The sequence below is a fragment of the Peromyscus eremicus genome, chromosome 3, assembly GCF_949786415.1.
Source record: "Peromyscus eremicus chromosome 3, PerEre_H2_v1, whole genome shotgun sequence".
Taxonomy (NCBI): Eukaryota; Metazoa; Chordata; class Mammalia; order Rodentia; family Cricetidae; genus Peromyscus; species Peromyscus eremicus.
Genome location: NC_081418.1, coordinates 58,260,370 through 58,267,389, shown reverse-complemented (window position 1 = coordinate 58,267,389; position 7,020 = coordinate 58,260,370). Strand labels below are relative to the sequence as shown.

The 7,020-nt window shown below is 46.8% G+C and overlaps 1 non-coding gene across 1 annotated transcript; it reads right to left on the bottom strand.

Annotated features, from left to right (window-relative positions):
- Positions 1–5,139: 5,139 nt before the first annotated feature.
- Positions 5,140–5,211, bottom strand: Trnac-gca (transfer RNA cysteine (anticodon GCA)). The gene has a single exon. It is a non-coding gene; the product is annotated as a tRNA-Cys (tRNA).
- Between the last annotated feature and the right edge of the window lie 1,809 nt (positions 5,212–7,020).

The following is a 7,020-nucleotide window of genomic DNA, read 5'->3' as shown; positions in this document are numbered from 1 at the left end:
TGACGTGCACACCTGCACACATATTATGCACGTAACAGTAAGAAAGTAAATAATTTAAGAAACTGTAGCTGGCTGTGGTAGCACACGCCTTCAATCCCAGCACTCAGGAAGCAGAGGCAGGCTGATTTCTTAGTTTGAGGTTAGCCTGGTCTACAGAGTTCCAGGACAGCCCAGGGCTACTCAGAGAAACTCTGTCTCAAAAAAAACAAAACAAAACAAAACAAACAAATGTTGTTGGATGTTTTTGCTCTTTTGGGGAAACTGCCACCCAGCTCCCAAATGAATCACACGTAGAGGCTTATTCTTAATTATAAATGATCAGCCTTAGCTTGGCTTGTTGCTTGCCAACTTTCCTTAACTTAAATTATCCCATCTACCTTTTGCCCCTGGGCTTTTCCAGTTCTCTAACTTCTGTAAATCTTACTCTTAACTCCATGACTTGCTGTGTAGCTGGGTGGCTGAACCCTGATGTCCTCCTCCTCCTCTGGCTACTTTTTCTTTTTCTCCTTCTATGTATTTTCTCTGCCTGCCAGCCTTGCCTGTCCTTTCTCCTGCCTTGCTCTTGGCCGTTCAGTTCTTTATTAGACCATCAGGTGTTTTAGACAGGCCAAGTAACACAGCTTCACAGAGTTAAACAAATGCAACATAAACAAAAGTGACACACCTTAAAATATTCTACAACACAAAAAATTTGTAAAAAGACATGAAAGTAGAAAGGGCACTAGTTAGAAAGGAAGATGATGAGTGTGCGTGGAGGGGCAGGAGATGGCGAAGGGGTGAATGTGATCGAAATATGTTGTATACGTGTGTGAAAATGTCATAATAAAACCATTGCTATATAATTATATATAACTAATATAGGCCAATAATTATTAAGGGGTCCCTGGTTCAAACCCAGATGCCTCCTTTGAGTGAAATGAATCCTTCTGGAGCCATTTTAGCCCCTGGAGCTAACGCAGCAGGACTGGGAGAGCTCGGAGTCCCTTTTGCACAGTTCCGCGGCTCCATCTTTATATTCCTTTGACTTTGATGGCCCTGTGGTAGTTTTAAAGTGTTTTCACAGATCTTTGATACTTCTCCCTGAAGGCTGTGAAGCTCAATTAACCTCCCTTTGAATGCGAGCTGACTTGGTCTCACCATCCTAATGAACAGGATGTAACAGAAGTATCACTTCTGAGCCTGGTCACAGCACACACTGCCTCTGCTCTCGCTTGGATCTCTGGGGCAAGTCAGGCGCATGTCATTGAGGACACATCGAGCGGCTCTGTGAAAAGCCCCATGAAGCATGAAGGGAGACCTCCTGCCAGTACCAGTGAGGCACTAAGTCCTTTCCAACAACCATGGCAGTGGGCTGGCTTGGAGGGGCCCCTCATGGGACAGCTGGCTTGGAGGGACCCCACCTGGAACAGCCGGCCTGGAGGGGCTCCTCCTGGGACAGCCAGCTGACTGCTTATGGCAAACTCCTGAAGAATCCAGAAGCACTAAGGTAAGTAAGTCCTTTCCTCATTCCCAGCCAAGGGAACCCTCGGATGTCTAAGAGGTAACTGATGCCCAAAGGGCCTGCTTTGCCTCACAAAAAGCTAAAACAAAGCTTGAAATTCCAAGTGCCTCAAGAGGATGTAGAATTTGAAAGAGACGTGTGGGAGGGCTCATCTTGGTCTCTACCTGAGTTACAGGAAAGAGACCTTGTATTAGCTACTTTTCTCATTGCTTTGTCAAAATACATGATAGAATCAAGTCAAGGAGAGAAAGGTTTATTAGCTGACAGCTGAAGAAGTGACGGTCTACCACAGTGTGGAAAGCATGGTGGCAGAAGCTGTGAGAGAGCAGGAAACACTGGGGCTCAGCGCTTTTTCGTTGTTGTTCTATGTATGTGTGTGGTATTGTGAGTGTGCGTATTCATATTCAAATATGTGTAGATACACATGGATGTGTGGAGGCCTGGAGCAGATGCCGGGCATCTTCCTCTACTTCTCTTCACCTTATGTACTGAGGCGAGGACTCTCACTAGAACCTGGAGCTCGATGATTCGGCTAGTCTGGCTGGCCAGCTTGCTCCATGATCCTGTCTTCATCTGCTGTGCCTGCTTGGTAATTACTGGTTGCTGTGGATCCGAACCCTGGTCCTCGCGCTCACACAGCGTGTGTCTTACCATCTCCCCAGCCTCCGCTTTCTCCTTTTCATTCAGTCTGGGATCCCAGCCCGTGGCATGCTGCCACCCACATTTAAGTGGGGGCTTCCTACCATCAACCTAATCCAGGAGCTCCCTCAGAACTCCTGAGGTTCGTGTCCTAGGTGATTCTAGAGCCTGTCAAATTGACAGCACTCCCCATCCCAGATCCCAGCAAAGATGGCAATGAGTCCTCTAGTTTTTCCTTAGAAAGCAGCCCCTTCCCTTGGGGTTTGTCTTCTGTTTGGACTCCAAGCCAGAATAGAGTATCATTTCATGTGGAACCTGCCGTGACCTTCCAAACTCGTGGCAGGAAGTAATGGTTTGTTGTTGTTTGTGTTTTGGGACAGGGTCTTTCTGTGTAGCCCTAGCTGTCCTTGAAATCCACATGTAGGCCAGACTGGCCAGCTCACACAGACCCAGTCCAGCGGTGTTCTCTGGAGCTCTGCTTGGTCCACCTCCACCATCCAGGGTCCCGGCACAGAGAGAGTGCCCGCCGATCCAGATCTCGGGTCCCCAGGCGCCTCCCTTGGCCCCGCCTTGTAGGCGTGACAGTTGCCGAAGTCTCAATGGGGGTTGGAACTTCCAGATCACCGCTGGACTGCAATACACCTTCCCCAGACCCCGCGACCTACCTATCCCTTAATTTGTAAATTACGCCATTAAATAAATCTCCTTTTAACTAGGTGGAGTGGCCTTAATAATTTCACCAATAGTATTCAACTCAGATCATCAGGCTTAGCAGCAAGCACCTTTACCCACTGAGCCATCTCATTGGCCCAAGCCTAGCTTTTATTTTGCTTTTTTTTTTTTTTTTTTTTTTTTTTTTTTTTTTGGTTTTTCGAGACAGGGTTTCTCTGTGTAGCTTTGCCCCTTTCCTGGAACTCACTTGGTAGCCCAGGCTGGCCTTGAACTCACAGAGATTCGCCTGGCTCTGCCTCCCGGGTGCTGGGATTAAAGGCGTGTGCCACCACCGCCCGGCTTTTTTTTTCTTAATGTGGGTGCTGAGGTTTGAACTCGGGTCCCAGTGCTTGCACACCTTACCAACTGGGGAGTCTTCCCAGTACCCGCATTAGTCATTATGTGACTAGATTTTTTTTTTCAGTTAGCATAATGCTCCTGCTGTGGCATATATCTGAATGTCTGTTGTGTAATATTTTGTTTGTGTTCTGAAAAATCTTGCCTGGAGATCAGAGGGTGAAGCTAGCCACTAGGTAACCATAGAGGCCAGGCAGTGGTAGTACAACCTGTAATCCCAGCACTTGGGAGAAGGAAGCAGGAAGATCAGGAGTTCAAGGCCACCCTGGGCTACATGAAATTAAATCAGTCTAAAAGAGAAACAGAGCCTGGCAATGGTGTACACCTTTAATCCCAGCACAATCAGGAGGTGGAGACAGGATCTCGGGCCCCCATTCAGTCTAAGGATTCATAGAGGTAAGAAGTCTCTAATGGCTGCTGTTTTCTGCTTCTCTGATCTTTCAGCTTTCACCCTAGATATCTGACTCTGGGTTTTTATTGTTAAGACTAATTAGGATCATGCTTCAAATGTCCTTTTTATTGTTACTTGTTTTGGTTTTGTTTTTAGACAGGGTCTACTGTACATCCCTTGCTGGCCTAGAACTCCCCATATAGATCAGGCTGGCCTTGAACTTGCAGACATCTACCTACCTCTGCCTCCTGAGTACTGGAATTAAAGGCATGCAGCACCATGTGTCTTAGTTGGGTTCCTAGTGCTATGATGAACCAGTGTGGTCAAAAGCAACTGGAGGAGGAAAGGGCTTATTTCACTCGCTTCCACATAACAGTGTATCATCAATAGTAGTTAGGGAAGGAACTCAGGGCGGGAACCTGGAGGCAGGAGCTAATGCAGAGGCCACCAAGGAGTTGCTTACAGTTTCATAGGGCGAGTCCCTGACCCTTCAGGGTGAGGAACACAGCAGCAAGACAGGCAGGCAAGATGCTGGAGCAGTAGCTAAGAGCTTACATTGTGTGTGTGTGTGTGTGTGTGTGTGTGTGTGTGTGTGTGTGTGTCTGTCTGTCTTTGTCTGTGTATCTGTGTGAGATAGGGTCTCACTTTATAGCTCTGGCTGTCCTGAAACTCTATGCTAGTCTCAAACTCTGAACTCAGAGATTCTCCTGCCTCTGCCACTTACGGGATTAAAAGCATGCTAAGAGTTTACACATAATCCAAAAGTTGGAGGCAGAGAGAGAGACTAGGACTGGTGTGGGCTTTTGAAACCTCAAAGCCTGCCCCCAGTAATACACCTCCTCCAACAAGGCCACACCTCCTAATCCTTCCTAAACATTTCACCAACTGGGAACCATGCATTCAATATGTATGAGCCTATGGGGGCCATTCTCATTCAAATCACCATACGCAATACCTTCTTTTGTACACTTGAATTAGTCTGTCAAATATATATACACACTACATTTCGTTTGCCCTTTATCCCTTGCAGCCCATGTTGCTTCTGTATTTCAGCTATTATGAATAACACCACCATAAATCTAACTTGGATTTCCTGTCCTCTCTTCCTAACCCGCAAGGCCACGGGGTCTTTGCGCTTGAGCTCTGTGTGCAGATCAACTAGGAGAAACATCAAGATCATTGATGTTTTTGTCAGCAATATGAGGAAAGAAGAGAGCTTGCAAGGGTTATGGGATTAAACCCTCTGCAGGGGAGGCAGACTGTCAAGGGGCCAGGTCCAGCCCTGGTCATCATCACAGGGTAGCTGCTCTAATTTCTATTCTCTCCAGCCAGGTCTTTGAAGTAAACATGGCTAGATCAGTGGTTTTTCCAGTTTCAGCCTGATAACCGCTCCCTCTGGTGGTCACCTATTTATTGATTCTGTTCCTTCAGCTCTTCAGAATTTCCCTCGTTTCCCAACTATCCGCACTTTTTTCATCCCAAATAGACAAATATTACTGGATATGCAAAAGAATGACCCACACCTGTGAGAGGAGGGGTAAGGGGGCACCTGGACTTGAACCAGGGACCTCTTGATCTGCAGTCAAATGCTCTACCACTGAGCTATACCCCCTGCTGGTAGCAAAGGCTCTCTCTAATCCCATTTACTTTCAGTTTCATGTTATGGTCACTGTTTACAAAGACTGCCATTAGAGCCGGGCGGTGGTGGCGCACGCCTTTAATCCCAGCACTTGGGAGGCAGAGCCAGGCGGATCTCTGAGTTCGCCAGCCTGGTCTACAGAGCGAGATCCAGGACAGGCACCAAAAACTACACAGAGAAACCCTGTCTCAAAAAACCGAAAAAAAAAAAAAAAAAAAAAAAAAAAAAGGTTAAACTCTTCTTCCTAGAGAAGATTGGAGATTGAATTGACCCTTAGAGAAAGGCAAGAAATCCCAAGGATTGATAGCCATCCCCAGGAATGAGGAAAGGGAGGGAGAAAAGGAACCGAGCCTCCTCCTGGATCTCACACTTCTGCTCTTGAGAAATGTGAGATTAAACTTTTACTGTTGAGACCACCTAGTTTGTGGTACTTTGCTCTGGCAACCTTAGGACACTTGGTCCCAAGATGGGGGTTCCCTGGGCAGAGCCTTGGCCTGCAGAGAGAACAGTGAAGAGGTCCTGTGTCTCCACCCGTGTCTCCAGCTTCACTGACCTGCTCAAGATGTGCAGGGCCCTGGGGTGGCGTCCTGTTCCACCAGAAAATAGTTTTCACTGGAGCCTGACTCTCCAGATAGGAAAACTAAGTAAGAGGCACTAAGGAAAGAATTCAACTCGGATTGGAGGAACACATCAACAGCATGTGATGCTAAGACATACCTAGGCAGGCAGGAGCGCTCACACACACCGTGCAAAACCCAGTCCTTCTATCCAAAGGCAGGGAGTGTGAGCTGCTTCCTGCCAGCACACCTGCGGACAGAGGGAAGGAAGCCACAGCACTCTGTGGTGGTGGAATGTGGAGGTGAGCTGGAGTGTGGCCTTACCTTAGCTTCTCAAGCAGCTGGGCTCACCAGCCCATGCCACCATCCCCAGCATGAGATTTCTTCCAAGACAGGGTTTCTCTGTGTATCCCTAGCTGTCCTGGAACTCACTCTGTAGACTAGGCTGGCCTCAAACTCAGAGATCCACCTGTCTCTGCATCCCAAGTGCTGAGATTAAAGGGATGTGCCACATATATATTTTTAAAGTCTATTATTTTTACATGAGAGGCAAAGGCATGAGGCATGGTCTACAGAGTGAGTTCCAGGACAGCCCGGGCTATATAAAAAAAAAAACCTGTCTCAAAATAATAATAATAATAATAATAAACTTTTAAATTATTATTATTATTATTATTATTATTATTATGTGCATGGGTATTCTGGCTGCATGTGTATGTATGTGTACATGTGTGTGCCTGATGCCTGCAGAAGCTAGAAGAGGTTATTAGATATTCTGGAATTGGAGTTACATAATGGTTGTGAGCTGCCATGTGGATGCTGGGAATCAAACCCAGGTCCTCTGGAGAGCATGCTTTTAATCACCGGGCCACCTTTCCCGTTATTACCCATCTCAAAAGGAAGAAGGTGCGAAAAGAACAAAGCTCCAACATACTCCAGGAATTGCCTTCTGTGTGCTATGGCAATACCTTGTCCTTTCACCTCTGTTCTTTCCCCATTGGCCATCTGTGTCCCTACATAAACATGTACATTCTCTTAATATAAAATATAAATGACTGAGTATACCTCAGTTGGTAGAGCGATTGCCTAGCATTCATGAAGCTCTAGGTGACACATGCCTGTAACCCCAGAACTAGCCAGGTGGAGGCAGGAGATCAAGAATTCAAGGTCATCCTTAGTTACATAGTGAGTTCAGGGCCAGCCTGGACTACATCAGACCCTGTCT